This window comes from Equus asinus, chromosome 12, assembly GCF_041296235.1.
Source record: "Equus asinus isolate D_3611 breed Donkey chromosome 12, EquAss-T2T_v2, whole genome shotgun sequence".
NCBI classification, from domain to species: Eukaryota; Metazoa; Chordata; class Mammalia; order Perissodactyla; family Equidae; genus Equus; species Equus asinus.
In genome coordinates, this window is record NC_091801.1 from 41,674,380 (window position 1) to 41,695,318 (window position 20,939).

A 20,939-nucleotide genomic window follows, 5' to 3' on the forward strand; every position below is an offset into this window, starting at 1 on the left:
TACAGTAATTGTTGTAGCTTCTTATTTACCCTAAATGATCACTTAAAGTGTATAAGTACATTATAATCTATAACAATGTTAAAGAAAATATATAGCTAACAGAAGTTGGCAAGTAGAAGGAGCAAAGAAGTGTGAGAGGTTAGGTGTGTAAGTATCTTCATCTCGCACAGAGTGAGGAGCTAATGTATAATTTTGACAGTTGAAAATCCAAAAAACAGATGTTTGAAGTACTTACCTTATTTAAATTATACGGTTTATCATAAAATAACTAAAATACTAAGAGGAAATAGTTTAAATTATCTAAATCCTCACCTGTCATAAGATAAGTGAATCCACAATGTCAAAAATTGATAAAACAATTAGTGATTGAGATCCTTTAATTTATAAATATGGAGGCAGTCCCCGGAAGAAATAAAAAAAAAAGTGAAAAGTAATTACCTGTGGAGAACTTTTGTTCCTCATTATTATTTTGTATGACTTGATTTTTTTCATAACAAATGTATGCGTTAGTATACTTTAATAAAATTAAAACAGAAACTATTTAGCTGTGAATGAAGGCCTTGAAGTCAGGGCCAAGCTTTGATACAAGTGGGTAGGTTTTGTCGAGGTGACATTTATTTCCAGCCCCTTCCCGTGCCCTCTGATTGGCTCTCTCGGAATTGGTTTTCTCCCAGTATCAAAGGGATTCACTGCCCTCCTGCCCCTGGCTTCCTCCCGCACATCTCTGGTTGTTTTCTGCTCCTCAACTTTGATCATTACAAAATGAGTCTATTCTTGGTCTCATTCTTAAAATGATTTGTTTTTGGCGCTCCGGGGCTCGCGCCCCTGCCTCGTGCCTGCGCCGCTCGTATGTAAATGAGGGCGCGGGACACGGGACGCGGGACGCGGATGGACAAGGGAAGAGAGAGAGTGGCCGCTGCCCTCGCCGCCCGGTGCCGGAGCCCTCGGTGCGCGGCGGAGAGGAGAGGATGCCGGCGGGAACTCGAGTCTTGGCGCCACCGTCTCATGCACTGTGTAGGTTTTGAGAGTATTTTAGAAGGGCTTTATGGACCACGGCTACGAAGAGACCTGAGTTTATTTGAAGGATTGTCTACCATCTCTTGATTCTTCACAGTCAACACCAACAGAGGAACTATCATCTCAGGGCCAGTCCAACACTGAAAGACTGAATGCCAAGCAGAAAATTACCTAAATGCACTCTTTCGAAAGAAAGATCTTCCTCAGAACTGTGATCCTAACATTCCCCTAGTTGCTCAGGAATTAATGAAAAAGATGATACGTCAGTTTGCAATTGAGTATATTTCAAAAAGTGGTAAAATTCAAGAGAATAGAAATGGTTCAATTGGACCAAGTCTAATATGTAAAAGTATTCAAATGAATCAAGCAGAAAACTCCCTTCAGGAAGAACAGGAAGGCCCCTTAGACCTCACTGTGAATCGAATGCAAGAACAAAATACTCAGCAAGGGGATGGAGTGTTAGATCTCTCTACAAAGAAAACCAGCATAAAATCTGAAGAGTCATCCATATGCGATCCTTCTGAAAATTCAATGGCTGGGAGACTACAGAGAAACAGAGAGGACTATGTGGAAAGAAGTGCTGAGTTTGCAGATGGTTTGCTCTCAAAAGCTTTGAAAGACATTCAGTCTGGAGCACTGGACAGAAATAAAGCAGGCATACCTCAAAAAACTTTACTTCTCCACTTAGAAGCCTTACCAGCAGGGAAGCCTGCATCTTTTAAAAACAAAACTCGAGATTTCAATGATAGTTACTCATATAAAGACAGTGAAGAAACTTGTGCAGTGCTGCAAAAAGTAGCCCTGTGGGCAAGAGCTCAAGCAGAGCGCACAGAAAAAAGTAAACTCAATCTACTTGAAACCTCAGGATTAAAATTCCCAACAGCTTCCAGTTACCTCCATCAGTTAACTCTACAGAAGATGGTTGCTCAATTTAAAGAAAAAAATGAAAGCCTACAATATGAAACTTCACATCCTACTGTACAGTTAAAAATTCCTCAACTACGAGTAAGTTCTGTTTCAAAACCACAACCTGATGGTCCTGGTCTGCTGGATGTTATGTATCAAGTTTCCAAAACCTCTCCAGTCCCAGAAGGATCAGCTCTCCAAAAACTGAAAAATATACTCCCTAAACAGAAGAAAATAGAATGTTCTGGGCCCGTAACTCACTCAAGTGTTGACTCTTACTTTCTACACGGGGACTTCTCTCCTTTGTGTCTTAATTCTAAAAATGGAACAGTTGATGGAACCTCTGAAAATACTGAAGATGGATTGGATCGAAAAGATAATAAGCAGCCCAGGAAAAACCGTGGCCGTTATCGGCAGTATGATCATGAAATAATGGAAGAGGCTATTGCAATGGTAATGAGTGGAAAAATGAGTGCTTCCAAAGCACAAGGAATTTATGGGGTACCTCACGGCACTTTAGAATACAAGGTAGAAGAAAGATCTGGAACACTGAAGACTCCTCCTCCGAAGAAACTCCGAGTACCAGACACTGGGTTATATAGTATGACAGATTCAGGGACTGGCAGCTGCAAAAACAGCAGCAAGCCTGTGTAGATTACTTGTTAGGAAAGTGTTTGTACGTGTGTATGTGCGTGTGTTTGTGTGTGTGTGTGTGTGTGTGTGCGTGTTTGTGTGTCTGTATACACACACGTGGGAATTACAGATGCTCACTCTGACAGGAGACATGAAAGTTTGCAGTTCAAAAACCACTTACATGCCTTTTGAAAAAAAGTTTTATTCAGGGTTTTCACTGTGGACAGAATTATATAGTTGCTTACTTAATTCTGATAGTTTGTATTTAATCCTTGTATAAATAGGTGAAAAAGATTCAGGTTTTCTTTAGTAGTCAATAGCATAAAGCGTTGTGGGAAAACAAGTAATTGTCAAGTGAAACATTTTTATAGGTGAAAGACCACCCCAGCCATTCAGTTAAACCATCTTATAATGGAAATATGCTATTAATAGTTTTTAAACATTTTTACCTAACATACTTACCGTTACTGTAAGTACGTCAAACAACCAATCAGAGTTTAAATACGCAGCTATCTCCATACTAAGAAAAATTAATATATACAGTATTAGGACACTACAGTGCATTCTATGAATATAGAATATGAATATGAAATGCACTCAAGTGCATCCACCAGGAATAGACAAGAAAACCTTAAATGATATGTATAATGAAATTTAATATTTATCATTTAACAGTTGTAGCAGGAAGTTGGGGTTTATAAGGTATACACTTTTTGAAAAAAACTGACACATTGTTAACCCCAGGAGCTATAAAATCCTTTAATATAAGATGGAATACTAAGAACAAAAAGTAATTTAAATTTAATTATTAAAATAATTTAATTTTGTTTTTCATTTGAAAAATAAGCTAATGTGTAAGATTAGAAAAGAAAGTTGGAATGCAACTTAGAGCATGTTTATAATGTCCACAGACAAAGCTTGAGAATGATCATTTTGGTTTAAATGTGCTGGTTGGTTGATGTTATGACTACTTTAAGTTTTAAGGATTGTGACAGACTCCTACTATTGAAAAACCTCAGTGTAACTTTAATGTATTTCCTGCTGTGACATTTCAAAACATTTTCAGTTTATCAAAATGAATTACAGATGTCATTTTGGTGAGCGATACATTATCATTTTGCTAATAACCAAATTTGCAGTTTGTTCAGGGTCTTAAATAGATTTACAAATATTTAACACTGAAGCTGTTTTGAACTTTCAGTAATGTAAAATCTACTAATTGGGCAGTTAGAAGCTGGGCAGTGCATTTTAACTTTTACTAGCCTCATAAAAGAGACCAGTAATTTTTATATAGCAGTTTTAAAATGTGGTTCAGAGTATCCATGTTGGATTTATGGAGTATGCCGTTTTAGTGGTAAAATGTTATAAAGCATGTGCCTCCATATAAAGATTGGGGATTTGCTTCATATGTTCACACTTCTCCGAGTGCCCCTTTGCTCTGTTAAAAGTCAGGTTCTGATCATTTTTCTAAGCCAGTTTTCCTAAGTCCAAAAGGAATACTTAAAGCTGAATTTAAAAAATAAGTGCACCTTGTCAAATACTTGTGTTTTTACACTTGTGTTTGTGTGTATCTAATAATCACATATACATGTAATACTAAAGAGATTTTCAGCTATTACATTGAAAAACTGCTTACATATGTATAAGGAAACTGAAGAGAGGAAAATACACAACCAAGTAGATATTTGGTCTCTTCGATCCATACTGAACCCTCTTCAGCAATTAATGTTACCTGCATGCTAGGGTATGAATCCTCTCGCTCTTTTTTTTTCCCCCCAAGAAAGTATACATAATAGATTGCAAAACAGCAGATGTCAGGGTCATCTTTCTTTTTAAAGAATTAAGCCATATTTTGTGAGGGCCAGAACTTGGATGATTTAATGTATTTCCCCTCCCCGCCCCCCGCGCCCCCAGTGAAAAGCAAAGTTAATGTTTCAACACAATTTTATTGACCTCTTTATACAGAATTTTACTTGCAAAAATTTGGGGGCTTGAAGGCATTACATAATATTTATATTGTATTGAGCTTTTTTATTCCTCACACTATATTTACATTAATAAATTGATTGAGAAGTTTATAGTAAAGGGATACTTACAGAACACTTTTATATCATTTAAAAGATGACCTGACCAAAAACTTGACAGGATTCATAAAATCAGGGATCATTTTGCTATTGACTTCACAGTGCTCAGTAGTTTTATAGGTAATATTATAGTTAATTTGCCGCGTTTTAGTACTTGTGTTATTTATTTTTGGTCAGAAATAGTAAATTAAATATTTTTTGATAGTTTGTAGGTAATGATCAACTCCTAACTTTTAAAAGAAACAAAATGTTTCTAGTTATTGAGTTCCCTTTTGATTATACAAACTTGGAAAGGCAGGGAAATTTATGGGTTCCTCTTCCCCCCCAGTGATTCCATTAAGGTATTCTCTATGTTAAACTTTCAAAGTACTTTATAAATTTAGTTACCAGTTATTACTTATTAATTATTTTCTGAAAAATCCAGTTTCAGCAGACTTTTAATGAAGGTGAAAGCAACCATTATGTGCTTTGTACTTATTTGAATGTTCCTCAAGTATTTTATATTTTAAAAAAAGAAAAAAAAAGAAGGCAAAGGAAAAACAGTGCCTCTGTTTTTAGAAAACTCCTGCTCAGTAAAGTTGTTTAAACCATTTCTGGTAGCTAATGATAATTTTATATTGTATACTAACTTTAGTGAGACTGATTTTTTTAGTTGTTTACAGTACAAATACTTGTATTTGTTTTTTAATGGCAGTATTTCCATTGTCGCAGTAATTTAGTAAAACTCTGGCTGCCTTGATTTTGACAGATTTTGTTAATATAAACTGATTGTTAGGCAATTAGTTATATTTATGCATAAATCAATTGCTCTATAATTCATGAATTATTTATTACAATATTTTCTAATGAATTCATGTATCTGTCTTGTGTTGTGAATGTACTGTAATTCTCTTCCTACTTTGTGTTGTTATATATCTAAATCTGATTGTATGAATTTTAATTGTTCAGTTAACGTGTTTCTAGGTTGTAATTTGTAGTAAAGCTCTTCAATGCTTTTGCACTTAAATTTAAAAAAAAATAAATAAATAAAAAATAAAAATGATTTGGTTTTGGCTCATGGTAAAGATCAGTAATAATCTAATAACTGAAATTCCCTTCCTCCTCCTGTTCCCATCCCTGCCAAATATTATTTAATGTGTGATCTCATTTAGGGAGATTAGATGGGAGAGTTTTATATGCATGTTTTTGTTTTTTAATCTCAGAAACAGAGGGTTAAATTGATCAGATGCTTCACTTCACGGTGTATTAGTATTATGGTTCATACCAAGTACCTCATGTGATAAATTTATCCCCTTTTATTTTCATCCCCCTCTCTCATTCTCTACCCACCTTGAGAATTTTAACTCTAAATAATGAGCTCAAAAGAATTCATCTCTGTTGGCAGACTGTTAAGGCACTGGGATAGGTAGGGGAAAATTATTTGGGAGTGTGTGAGAAAGAGGCCTTCCCAAGGAACTTCAAATTACACCATCTTTACAGGGCTTGTTTTATTCTTTTTACATAATGATTCAGTAGTCACTATCAACTGGGACTGGAATTAGGATGGACTTTAAATCTCTCGTTGAGATGTTTTCTTATGGCAAGGTCTCATTAACATCATTTAAACAGAGTGTAGCACAACACCCCCAGCAGGTGGGTGCTTAATAAGTATTATCATGCAATGACAATGATGCTGTAAAACTATAGGCTTCAGGTAAGGGTTGATGACTTATTCACCACACACCTTAACCTACATTCTTAAAACACAGATGAAACTCATTAAATTATTTTGACAGTTTTATATGCTTCATCAACATGTTGGATATGGGATAAACAAACGGCCTACAGTTAACTACAAACAATTATTTCCACTATTATTAACGGATGTTCACCAATAACATTATATAACCTACACAACAAAGAGCATCTACTTGCAAGAAATGCAGCACATTGTTTTTTATTTCCTGTATCTCATCTATTCAATACACATTTTTTCCATGAGAAACATTATTGGTGTTAACACTCATCCGAAAGTTCATTACTTAATGCAAACAATTTTCTAGATAGAGAAAAACATTGTATATATTTCTGTAGATTAGGGCACGTTTTGCAACATATTTTGTAATTTTCCTCTCAGAAGTATGAAAATTCTAAAGAAAAGATTATGAAATATATTGAAGTAAAACCTCTTAAAGGCAGGAACTAGCTTTTTTTTTTTCAGTATTTTGTACTTCTAAATAGAGTCTGGACTTTATCTTCACATTGTTTTATAGAACTCATATATCTGTATTTTTCTTGAATTTGCATTATTAGGTCCACAAGAGACGTACTTTTTTTTTTTAACTTTTATAAAATACTCCATTTGGGAAAGTCTGTCCTACTAGATTTCAAACAACGTGGGAGCAAGATCTTGTTTGACTTCATCCACGTATATTTTTCAGTAACAAGTTTCAGTGTCTTGCTCATAAATATTGCTTAAATAAAGCATGAATGCAAATATTTATTTCTGTAGTATTTTATACTTGTTTTAAAATAAGTTGAAAAGGGTTTAATTAAACATAGAAGTAGCTCCCCTCCAAAAATTTCTCTCCTTCACTATTTGTGATCACTAAGAGGAACCAGAAAGAACAACTCCCCAGCGAGACAAGTGAAATATAAAAAGAATAAGAGAAAGAAAAAGAAAGGAACCTTGTCTTCTATACCACATTCACTTAAGACAAAAATAGGGAAGCTATTTTTTAGCTTGAAAATAATGTTATGTATTCTATGCTGCAGATATTCAATTTTATATCCTAGGAAACACTACTGTTCTACTAGGAGGCAGTGTAAGTGTGAGTCCTGGCTCTGCCGCTTGTTGTGAGACCTTGGTCAAGCTACCCGACCTTGCCAACCCTTACCGTCCCGGTCCGTAAAAGGTAGTAACATCTACCTCCACAAGCGATTGATCGAATAAGGCTGACAACACAGCGATGACACGTGCCAAGCGCTCCTATGGCACCTGTCATCACGAGCAGCAGCTCAGTGAAGTTCGTTATCTCAGCGACTCGGTGGGTCAATGCAGTACACGTAGAAGCACGCTGATGGGAGTGCGTAGGTTGAATTTCATTACACAGGTTAGTATTAGCCAGGCATTTTACTAGCTGGACTCTGAGTATTGTTTAATCTCACTGTGTTTAATTAGCCAAATTCAAAATTAGTAATTCTGCGCTCAGGTTATCTCATTCTCCACGGCGCGGTCAGAGAAGACACTGCCTCTTGAGGATCGCAGACTGCAGCGTTTGCAGTGCGCGTTTGCTGTGGCGGAAGAGAACACCGGACGTTCAAGCCCGGGCTCAAGCCACGATCTCTCAAACCATGAAGACATCTGCAGCGAATTTACCAAAAAAAAAAAAAAAGGCAGAGCAACACCGACATGTCAATCTTCTAAAGCTTCCGAAGCCGCTGCCGGAGTCCAGGGCGCTGGCGCGCTCGCGGCATTGCGACAGGGGCGGGGCCGCAGCCGTAAAGCAGCGTCCCAGACCACGTGGGTCCAGGGCTCGGGACCTGCTCCGGACCCTGCCCCGGGTTAGCCTGGCCAACTTAAAGCCGAATCCGGGCTCCAGGAAACTGGTAAGTGGCTGGTGGCGTTGCGGGCAAGCGCTGGCGCACGGGGCGATGGAAGCGGCCCTGCACTGCCCGCGCTTTCCGGGGACTGCTTATTCCAGAGGGTATTGGGATGGAGGTAGGGTTTCTGAGTCCCTGTTCTCCTTAACTGCAGAGGAAAATCTTCTCGCGTGGTCTCAACTCGTAATACGGTTTATACTTAAAAGCATAACTATGCTAGGGCGTAGGAGCGAAGTCGCACTGCAAAATGATTGTCCCGTTCAAAATTGGAATTAAAATGAAGGACTTTTCCAGTATAGCTTCATGGGAAAGAGTTGAATTGATTCATTCCGTTAGATGTCTCTTCAAATCACTAAATACAGCCAGAAAAGCTGTTAGGTGGCGTACTGTAATTTTGAAAATCAGTCCGTTGCCTTCGTGAAGTGACAGGAAGTAAATTAAGAAAAATGTTTTCTTTATTAAAAATTAATCTTTAAATAAAATAATATATGGGTAGCAATGACATATTTACAATTCCAAAATAAAATTTCTTAACTATCATGTAAGCTTTGTTTGTTGTGGATGTTTAACTCTAGGTTTTTTTCCGTTCCAGCCTGTTGTAGAATCCTTATCCCCATCCCATCCTTGGAAGTTTGCCTTTGAAACACAGCTTGCGCTTTGGTTGCAAGAATTAGGTACATCTTCAGAGGCAAAGATGCTGATTTAGAGTGTTTGGACGCTAGAGCAGCTAGGACAGTGCTTGGCACAAGGTAGTGTTAGCTAGTACTGGTTGGTTGGATGAATAAATAGTGTAACAAAAAATATACAGCGAAAAGATGAGATACAGTTTATAAAAAGGCATCTGTAGATCATAAAACTTTGTTCTTTCCTTTAGGAAAGACGACCGAGGGGGCGGAGAAGAGGTAGAAGATGTGGCAGAGGCGACAGATAAAGGAGAACGACAGAGAGGAACCCGGCCCCGACTGGGCTTTGAGGGAGGCCAGACTCCATTTTACATACGAATCCCAAAATACGGGTTTAATGAAGGACATAGGTAGGTTGTTCTGCTTTTTAAAGTAGAAAGCCCTGTTTTTCGCTGAGAATCACCTAAAAAATAGCTTGGTAGAAATTGATAGTCACTTTGAAGCAAACTTTTGCCCCTGTTCCTCTGAAGTATCTTTAGTCGTGCGATTAGTTTGGAATAGTAGGGAAAAAAGCCCAGACATTGAGCCTGCAAAATGGAGATAATGATGCCTGCTCTCCTGGTTGTTTAGAGGCTTAGCAATAATATATATAAAAACCTGGCTCATTGTGATTACCCAATAAATGACAACTACCATGGTTACTTTGAGTTCCATTAATGCATAATTCAGATAGTGGGTTAAATTTTCCCCAGATTTGTTTGTTGATTTGTGTAAATGAGTGAAGTAAAATGCTTAAAAGGCAAATTATTTTTAGCAAAATAAAGGAAATACTGGTTTTGTTTCATTACCAAAAATCAAGCAGTATAACGTTTCTGTTGTAGTCAGGAGGGTCTTATTTTGTTACCATCTAAATTGTTGGAGGAAAATAGAGAACAAAACTTTTAAGTTGATTTGGAGAACTTAGAGGAAGAGAGTTGAGTTTTCCAACTGTTACTCTCTTGTTTTGTAGCTTCAGACGCCAGTATCAGCCTTTGAGTCTCAACAGGCTGCAGTATCTTATTGATTTGGGTCGAGTTGATCCTACTCAGCCTATTGACTTAACCCAGCTTGTCAATGGGAGAGGTGTGACCATCCAGCCATATAAAAGGGATTATGGTGTCCAGCTGGTAGAGGAGGTAAGTCTGGATTAGTATTTTTGGAGTTAGATAGGAGGCTATTTCTGATTTTCATATAATCTATACTCTGCCTCCTTTGTTTTTATCCCTTTTGAATTGTTATAACCATTACATAGTGGTGATTGTGTTTATACTCAGTTGTGGTTTTAGAAAGCCAGCATGATGACGTCGAGGGGCCTCTGTTCCCATGGTCCGGGAATGCTCTTCTCCCGTGTGTCCGTTCAGCTTGTTCCCTCCCTCCCTTTGGTTCTCTGTTCAGATCTGATAATATCAGAAAGGTCTTTTTTGATTTTCTTTTATAAAGGAACACTCAGCCCCCACCCGCTTCCCCCATAGTCGTACTCTGTCTGCATTACTCTGCCCGAAGTATTTTTTTCTTTGAATATATGAACACCTGACATTTATTACTAAGTAATGCATTTATTTTTCATTGTCTTCCTCAGTGTGATGTAAGTTCTTTGAGAGCAGGTACTGTGATTCATTCCTATGTTTGCAATATTGGAAATATTGGCTCATGATAATAACTCAGTATTTATGGAGGAAAGGGATCAAATCCAATTCTAATCGCAGTAAAGGACTTTTCTATTTATAGAAGTTGGCCAGGAATTTCATAAGCAAATAAACGTGTTGTTAATTAACTACTCCTCCTTCTTGTTGTCAGTAATGTAACTGTGTGAGTAACTTAGTGTCCACTAGAGGGAGGCATATGTTTACGGAAAAACCTTTTAGATTCCTTTGAAAAAGTAAACCTTATGGATAAAGGATTTTCAAATAAGATGATTTGAAGATAGATTACCAAATATGCGATTAAGTCTCAGTATCCTACTCTGGGTGTATAAGGGAATGCACATGTAAATTGACATGGAAAAATCTGTGACCTCTTCAGCTGTTAAACTGCGCATCCCAGCAACTCACAGGTATGTGTCTATTAAACTAACAAAACTAATCCTGAAAACGACACCAGGGCAGTGGTTGTGTAAGTACAGTTCCACATCGTTTACAGCTCTGTAAATTGATTTCAGATTTGTAGTAAATAGTGGATAATAAGACTTTCTGATCCTTCAGCATAAAATTACCAATTTGGAAAGATATGTTTTCAAGGAAAAACAAAATAAACCTAACTGATAGAAAGACATTCCTAAAAATGCTTTTATAATACTTAAAATACTGAAACTAACCCCAATGTCCAAGGATGGGGAGTGGTCAAGCAATCTATGGAATAGTAATTAAAAAATCACAAATTATAGGGGCTGGCCCTGTGGCCTAGTGGTTAAGTTTGGCGCCCTCCCCTTCTGTGGCCTGGGTTCAGTTCCTGGGTACAGACCCACACCACTCGTCGACGGCCATGCTCTGGCAGCAACCCGCAGACAAAATAGAGAAAGACTGGCAACAGATGTTAGCTCAGGGTGAATCTTCCTCAGCAGAAAAAAAAAAAATCACAAATAATATGGCAAGACCTTACTTTATTGAGTCAAACGTACCATAATTATTAAAATGCAGGTCGGTATCATAGATGGAAAAAGTGTATCTTAGAATTGATGGAATATTTTTTAAATATATTAAAGGTTCATAATTAATAAAAGGAACTTGATTGGGAGCCAGCTTGTTTCAACCACACCAAAATAGGAAAAAATTCTTATCACTACATAAAGAATGGTAATGATGCCATCTTTTTATTTTTGTCAGAATCTGTTTTGAAATTAAAATATAGCACATCCTAACTAAAGTGATCAAAAGTAGAACTTAAAAAAGTTCAGGACTACATTTTTCAGTGTTGACCATGGTAGGGAAAGGTAAACTTATTTTCTGTCAGTTTAGAGGCTGTAATAAAGTCAATAACGAATGCAAAGTGAATTTCTGTTGTCCTTTGCTCCCTTTTTTCCTAGAGGGGGTGACCCCTCCAAAGCTCAGATATTTTATTCTTTCGCTGATTCTAGCCCACTCGTCCCCCTCTTTAACCTTCTCTTGGCCTCTTGCTTATTAAGGGATAGGAAGAGAATCCATGATCTGTATCCTACAGCGTAATGTTGTGGTTAAGAACACATACTGTGGCTGGACTGTCTGGGTTAGAATCCTAGCTTTGTGATTTTGGGCAAGTTATTTAACCTATCTGTGCTTCAGTTTCGCCATCTGTGAAGTTGGTTTAGCAATAATTCTGTCATAGGGTTGTTAGGAGGGTTAAACAGCCAACTATTACCGAAGTACTGGGAATGGGTGCTTATATTGGTGTCTACGAAATACATCAAGTGAAAATACAGTCATCTCTGCTCACAGGGAAGGAAAATTGGTAAAAGAAGGGGGCCTAGAAAATGTAAAAGAATTTGATGTTATTTGATAGGACCTCGAAGCAGAAGTCTTTGAAGTAGGAATTGCTGTTACATTGTGGGCATTTTGGAGGAGAAAACACAGTGTAAAAAGGAAGCTTGCCATAGTTAATTTACTTGTAGCCAAGCTAGCTACTCACAGACTATTTTGACGTGTTACAGGGTGCTGATACCTTTAAGGCGAAAGTACAGTTGGCTTCGGAACGAGCCATTGCTGCAATCGAAGAGAGTGGTGGTGTCGTTACTACAGCCTTCTGTGATCCCAGAAGTCTGGGTAAGCTTGCTCTGCAGTCATTTTCTTCTCTCCCTCTTTGTCTCATGCTGGCTGCATGTGAGGATTGTAAAGTCCTCATGGCTCTTTGACTTGCCCTTTCGACACCTCTGTTTTCTGTTTCAGGATTTCTTATTAGTGCTGTGGCTGGTGGGGCTCTGTCCTCTGATAGACCTCAGCCAGTAGGTCATAAAAAGGTTTTGTTTTTGTTTTGAACACAGGGCTTAAATACAATGTTACCTATGTCTAGAAACTCACTAATGGTTGGTAACCCAGGAGTAACTCTGACTTTCAAGATACAAACTTTTGAAAATTAAGCATTTCCATTTGTTTACTTAAAACAAGCTTATTTAATTAAAAAAGTTCTTGGAATTAAGTTCTCATCTTGGTCATATTTAAAAATTAATGATTATAAAATACCATTATTAAAAGAAAATCATCATGTAAATAAAATAGTCAACATTTGCATTTCTCTTTTTGTAAATTAAAAATTGTTTTAGAAATTCTCTGCAAACCTGTTCCATTCTTTCTGCGTGGACAACCCATTCCAAAACGAATGCTTCCACCTGAAGCACTGGTGCCATATTATACTGATGCAAAGAATCGTGGTGACCTGGCGGATCCGGCCAAATTTCCTGAAGCAAGACTTGAACTCGCCCAGAAGTATGGTTATATTTTACCTGACGTTACTAAAGATGAACTCTTCAAAGTGCTTACTACTCGAAAGGACCCAAGGCAGATTTTCTTTGGTCTTGCTCCTGGACGGGTGGTGAATATGGCAGATAAGAAAATCCTGAAACCTACATAGGAGAATGTCCTCAAGTATTACAGCTCATGAATTCCCTTCCAAGAAAGCAGAGTTGGAAAAGAGGACTGGAAAAGGAGGCAATGCGATAAAACAAAGAATTGGTGCGGTCACTGTGTTTGAGTGATGTCTACAACCTGGCTCTCAATAATACTTTCATCTTGGTCATTGTATTATTTATTATCATAGTCATTATCAAGGAAACTCTGCCTAGTAATGGCTTAAACAAATTAGAGTTTTTTTCTTATTTTTCATCACCTAAGAAGAATTGGTAGTGATGGTAATAGCCACAGCAGTTCAATAATCTTGCAGTTTCTGTATCTGCAATTCTCAGGGCCTCTCCCCAAGACCCTAAGATGATCACCATGGCTTCAGTAAGAATAACCTTAAAGGGCAGGAAGAAGCGGGGAGAGTGGTTCAAGCTATAGCTGCCCTGTTCATAAGGAAGCAAAAGTTTTCTCATGCCCACCCCTTGCAGACTTTCGTATACATCTTATTATCCATAGCTGTGTCATTTGATTCCCTCTAAGGGCAATGAGGCTGACGCACTGAGACTTAACTATGCCTGCCTCTACAGTTGGTAGATGGGAGAGGCAGAACATCCTTGGGGATGGAAATTGATTAGCCAACCACTAAGGACTGCCAAAGTCATCAAAAAAGTTATTCATTCAGTATATATTTGTTGAATGTCAAGTATTCTAGGTTCTATTTAAATAACATAATATACATATATTTTATAGGGTACTTGATATTTACAAAATATATTTTTATAAATATAAAATAATTAAAAATACTTGAGAAAAGGTTCACTACTCATAAAAAGAAAATAATAGAAGTTTTCAATGTACATTTTTTAAAATGTGCTTTCAAAAACTGTACCTAGGCATTCTGGAAAATGGAATGAAAACAGGTATTGCAGTTTGAATGGTACTACGCTAGAAAACAAAAGTAGATAGTTGCAGCAAAAACTTGTAGATATAAAGATGTTTCTGTGAGAACATAAAGGGCTGATGTACCCATAATGCACATGACAGAGGGTTTCACAATGTGCTGCCAGGCACCGTAGCTTTTAGATACTCGTCGATCCGTTGCTGCTGCTGTTAAGTTGGTTTTTCTTACTAATGCAATAGGATAGACTTCGGGTAGATGATGATAACACATTGTGTCCTGTGAGAAAATATTGGGCCGTGGAAAAGAGAAAATTAAAGGGGATGATTTAATTTTGAAGTTACATATATGATCCTGAAAGAGAGAAACAATAGGAATAGTATTATCTTATAATAGCACAACTATTTATTTGGTAAATTTAAGACAACTGTTTAATATTATCTTTATTATGTTCAAGATTATCATTATTATGTTTAAGATATTATGTTTCTAAGACATAATTTTCACTCTGATCTCATTAGTAACAATATAACAAAAGTTGAGGCAAATTCATTTTTGTTTTCAATCTGAAAAAAGTCACTTTTGGAAGTTTCAAGAATGGAAAAAGTGCTATAAATGTGTTTCATTAAATTGTTGTTTTAAAAACGTATTTTGAAAGTCTACAACAATGTATGAACACATCATTTTACTATTAATTTCTTCTCCTGTACATATCCGTGAGACCAGAATAAAAATGGACTATTTTCCTGGCTAGATATGCATTTATTTCATAAGGGAGCTCCTAATTGCGAAAATACTTGGGTGAAACCATCATCTCCATTCTGTGGATCCATTCCCAACGTCAGATGGAGAGACGAATGTGACTGGATTTCACCTGTTCAGCTTGTAACTCCAACCTTTGTCTCCACTTGGAATAAAGTTGTGTACTTTCGCCATCAAAAGGAACTTCCCATTCACCATCTGGCCCTTCAGCAGTCCCCTAAGCACTAAAAATAAAAGTAAGACTAAACGGGTGAAATTAATTTTAATGATTTGTTTTAGTTAAGCCAATATTTCCAAGTATTGTCATTTCAATATGTACGTAGTGTACACTTAGTAATGAGATATTTGATCTTCTTTTTTTGTACTAAGTTTTCAAAATCCGGCTTTTACAGCATATCTCAATTCAGACTATCTGCATTTCAAGTGTTCAATAGCCAAATGTGGCTAATGGCTACTGTGTTGGACAGTCCAACTCCAGAGTATCTGGGATTTAGCTACTCTGTTTCCAGTTGACTAAAGCAGCACATCTACCGTGACAATCAAGTTCGGTGGTGGGTTAAAATAGTTCTATATAAATTGATGTGCATAACGAAGATGCATGCCTAATTAAAATACAAAACCACCTCCCCTTGGAGAGAAATCAAGCAGGTACCATAAGCCAAAACATAGACCACACATCAGAAAATATTTAGATAATCATCACAAATCTGCTTTTAATTTTGAAATATTTGAAACATAACCATCCAATATTAGAAGACTAACAGAAAATATTTGAAGTAATCCAATAGTACAAAATAGAGGCAATAAAAGTTATGAGTATTTAATAAATGTTGTGTTTAATAACATGGACAATATAGCCATGAAGTATCTTTAAGTAAAAAGAGTTAGAAGGCACTGTGTCTGATATTACTTAATTTTGGTAAAATAAAAATATTTATCATTATTTGAACAAATACATAGTAAAAAAGATTGAAAATCTATCGATCAAACTCTTTAAAATGTAATATATAGACGTCTGGTTTATGAAAATTTTGTATCTTTTCCACATGCTTATCTATGTTTTCTAAAGGCACCATTTTTTGTTCATAACAAAAAATAAAATAAGGCATGGCACTGTGCATGAGTAGCTAATCTGAAAAACCTTCCACTGTAAACGCCTGGATATGCAAGACAAATTATATCAAGCATTCTTGTACCTGCAAAATTGAGGTCATATAAAGGAAAGCACAATGCCTCGTTTTCCACAAAGAAGAAGGAGTTCAGAACAAGCTCAATGAGCATCCAACGCTGAGGCTGGTGTACCGCTTCCCTAAGTTGATGGGTATGTGAGGATGGGTGGGGAGCTTCTCTACAACCTAGAGGATTGGGTTTTACTATCCCTACAGGAAGAGGAACTCTGTACTGGGACCCTGAAGGATCCGTGTTTCACAATGAAACCCCTACAGTAAAACTAACCCTCAATGAAAAACTTGGCTGAAATATAAACCCACAAACACAGGGAGTTGACAGACAAGTCTTTGTTTTTTTCTTGGACTCCAGCTGGGATTCCTCTAAGAATTTGTCACTAAATGTGTGCCATCCAGTTGGTGTGGCTTCAGTTTCCACCACAACTGTACCTAGGAAAAGTCTAGCCGAAAAATAAATATGAAAGTATATTCTAAATTAATTGCATTTCCGTAGCAAGAGAAACTCTACACCCAGGCTACACAACAGTTTCAAGATAAAGCATTATGAAGTTTTAGCTTCTAGTATAAATATAAATTTACAAATCCTATATTGGGGTTTCTATTGTTAGCTAACAAATTCTTACAAAACTACTGGCTGAAAACCACCTTTCCATATACTTATGGGTTCTGTGGGTTTAGAATTCAGGAAAAGCATAGGAGGAAGGTTCTACATGTTGCACGGTGTCTGGGGCACAGGCTCGTGAAGACTTGACAGGTCAGGGTGACTCCGTGGCTGGTGGCTGGAATCAATCAGAGGAGTCTTCACATGTCTGTGAGTTGATTTTGGCTGTAGTCTGGGTCCTCAGTGAGGGTTCACAGGAGCACCAGCATTTGGCCTCTCCACGTGACTTGGGATTTCCACTGCATGGTGGCCCCAAGGTTCCAAAAGCAAGTGTCTTTGCAAACAAGTCAGAATCAACATTGCCTTTTATGACATAGCTTCAGGAGTCCTGCAGCATCACATCTGCTATATTCTATTTGTTAAAAGTGAGTTACTTATATCAGCTGAGATTTGAAGGAAGGGGACACGGAAACTGCCCTCAATGAGAAGAGTGTTAAAGGATTTATGGACATATTTTAAAAACACCACAGTCTGCATTTGGGCTACAAATTATTTAAATTCCTCTCACTTGCAAAACATACTTACCTTCTCCCAAGACCCCTCAAAAATTTTATTTCATTACAGCATTTGGGTCCGGTTCAAGGCCCAGGATCTCATAATCTAAATCAGATCCAGGCCAGATTAAGTTCTTCAGATACAGTTACCCTTGATATGAAGACCTGTGAAGCAAAGAGGTAAGTTTTCTGCCCCCTCTAGCCACACCCCTCTTCCAAACATACACATCTATGGGGATACAGGCATTGGATAACTGCTACTGATATACCCACTTAAAAAGATGGCAAAAAAAAAAAAAATTGTTCTGTAACAGTGATACAGTGTCGGATACATATGCTGTGTATCTACAGCAATTCTGAGGTACACCCAGCTGCATGCTGGCAGTTCTCTGATGTAGGCTCAGCCCTACTCTCTGGAGGGTTTTTTTCTTGCTTTTGTTTTGCTTTCCCCATGGTGCTTGGCTTTGACTTCTGGTTTCTTGGTTCTGTACTCTGACAAGCTGCACAGTATTTCCATAGATAAAGCATGACAAATTATGAGCTAAAGATGCCAAGTTATAAGGCCCATTATGAAAAAACCTAACATGATTGAATGTAATTAATATCAACTGAAAGTAGGTTTAGAATGCTAAGAATTTATAAAAGTGTTATAAATTGCAAAAAGCATATTTTCAATGATTAAGACACAATCTTAAAATCTGAAAAATAAGATACCACGAAGGGGTAGGTATAAAAAAGTAGAATTTTATAAACAAAAGTTTTATTAAAATTTAAAACACCTTACATGGGTAAAATAACAGTTTAGATACAACTGAAGATAGTTAACCAGAAGAAAGGACTAAAGGGAATGCAGATTAGAGTGAAAAACAAATATGTAAGGTTTAATGAGCTTGTGGGATAAAACTATATGGTCTAACATATCTAATGGAATGTCTTTGAGGAAAGGAAAGAGGCAATATATGATGTGAAAATGATTGAAAATATTCCAGACTTATCTTAAATCGTTAGATCCCAGAAGTATAATTACCCCCCAAAAGGATAAATAACAATAAATCTATACCTAGAAATATTCTAAAGGAAATTTCAGAGTCAGATCTTACAAGCAGCCCGGGGAAAAAAGACAGGATAACTACAAAAAACAGTAAGCTTGACGTTAAAGTTGACATCAATAAAATGTCGAAAGATAATATTATATATTCATGGTGCTCAGAAAAATTAACTATCATTCTAGAATTCCAACCCCAGGTAAACTACCATTAAGAGTAGGCATGAAATAGACATTTTCTAGAGAAACCACGAGGCAGGAGGTGTCTACCACTTATAGACATTCATAAAAGAACTTACAAAGGGTGTCATTTAGGAGGAGGGAAGTCTCCACACTAGGAGGGAATAGGATACTAGATCCAATGGGGATCGAAGAATCTGTTAGATACATGGGTAAGTCCAATTAAGGTTTACCCAAGTTCTGGAGATATAAAAAATTATGGAAAAGAAAATTGTGTAAGACAGGAGGCAGTGGAGTAACTGGAAGTAACAGATAATAAGCATCTTGTATATCTTGGGAGGAGACTAATCATAACTCACTTTCGACATTCTTAAATGAATTACGGTTATTAAAATTGTTGAAATATCACAAAAGTCAGAGAGAGAAGATAAAACTCTGTTTCAGGAATATAGAAGAGAGGGGACTTTGAAAATTCTCTCATGACAAAAGCACTTAGAATATTGCAAACATCATTGTAAAGGTATACTGAAATGCTCATGATTGAAAGTGTAACACCTCGGCTCCAAAAACAAAGAGTGAATGGACAGCTGGAGTGGAAAGTGAGAGCTGACACAGCCGCTGTGCCAGGAGGCACGTCTGTATAGTGGTGACCGAAGGCTTGGCTGATAGTCGTCCACAAGACAACGTGTAAGTTCTACACTAGGGCTGAAAGGGAGCACCGATGCTTCAGCCGTGCTTGTGGCAACTGTTGATAGTGGTGATCAAAGGGCTTGAGTGCTAATGGTCACATAGGATGTGGGAATTTGAGAAACAGATTTGAGCATGAAGCCTGGACTTTCAAAGGATCTCTGCTCTCCGTGTAAATGTGGACCAAAAGAAAATGCCCACCTTCAATAGGAAATGAAAAGAAATATTGTCTGCTTCAGTTCTGGCTGTGGAAAGGGTAGAAAAAAAATGTTCCCCCTAACATTTTATGACCACATGCTTCCATTCACATGGATTTTTGTGCTAATATTTGTATTGCTTTACTTATGAGGTCTGGGAACTCAGACGACACAGGATTTCTGAGATAAAGTCGCACCAAATGGAAACTTTCAATCTAAAATAACAAAATACAAGAGGAAGCAAGCTATCATGATGTCAGCAGCAGACAGAAACAAATCGTATCATTAATCTGTCAAGAAGAGCAGAATCGAATTATTGGGCGGAGACTATGTGGTGTAGACTGGCTAGCTGTTCTCTCAGTGTGTTTCATCTTCCTCTCGGATTCAGAGATGGAGTCATTACATTTCCAAGTTTCCCTTATGGTTGGCTATGGCCGTATGACCAAGTTCTGGCCTACGGAATGTGTCACTTTCAGGCCTACTTGATGTAAACTTCCAAAATACAATCCTCCATTCTCAACCTTGCAGAATGGAGAGAACAGTATGGGTTTGGAGGAGGAGGATCCAAGATGTATACTCAAATAGGCACAAGGAAGACCACTCAGCCCCAAATACCTGTTGATCTGATTTCTGTTTGCAAGGAATATGTGGCACAGAGACTGATTGCGTTTTTGCAGCAACAGCTAGCACTAAACAAATCAATAAACTATAAAATATGTGTAAGTGATTAAACAGATAAAAGAAGGAATTGAAAATAAGAAAAAGAAAAACTCTTTCAGTAAGGACCAGGCAGATTTGGAAAAGAACCAAAGTGAATACCTATAAACTATATGCATCATCTTGTATATCTTGGGAGGAGACTAATCATAACTAGCTTTAGACATGAATTACAGTTATTAAAATTGTTAAAATATCACGAAAGTAAGAGAGAAAGAAGATAAAACCCTGTTTCAGGAATCATATGAAAGCCTGGGGGAGGGTGTGGTCTTTACTCCCAGGGATCATCATCTGTATTATTGATCCTTCAGCCAGTTGCAGCTATGTGACAGTGAGGTCCAGAGATGGTCCTCTGCTTCAAGCAAATTTGGAAATATTCCCTTTAGCGGCTGCCACTCTGATCCTAGATTAATCCATAAAAGCTATGATCTTAAGCATTTTCCATCAAGCTAATGAAGCTCAGCCATCAGGGTCCCTACACTTGCTTGCACTCCTTAAGGGCCTTGGGATAAAATCCAGCAGTTTGTTCACCTGGTCAGAGATTTTTTTGTAATGTTGAAATAGTTTTAAATGCAATTGACTCCTGTCTCCAACTCTCAACTTTCCCTACATCCCACATTCTCTCGTATCAGAAGGCTTGAGAACGACAAAGCTGACTTAGGCTATGACTAAATTTGGCTGAATGGCACTGATTTTTGAGG

The 20,939-nt window shown here is 37.4% G+C and overlaps 2 pseudogenes; both read left to right on the plus strand.

The window, feature by feature from the left end:
* The window catches only part of LOC139039816 (large ribosomal subunit protein uL15m-like), a 64,741-nt pseudogene extending 48,553 nt beyond the window's left edge, over positions 1-16,188 (plus strand).
* On the plus strand, positions 731-1,765 carry LOC139039817 (ligand-dependent nuclear receptor corepressor-like protein; annotated as a pseudogene).
* Positions 16,189-20,939: the final 4,751 nt, after the last annotated feature.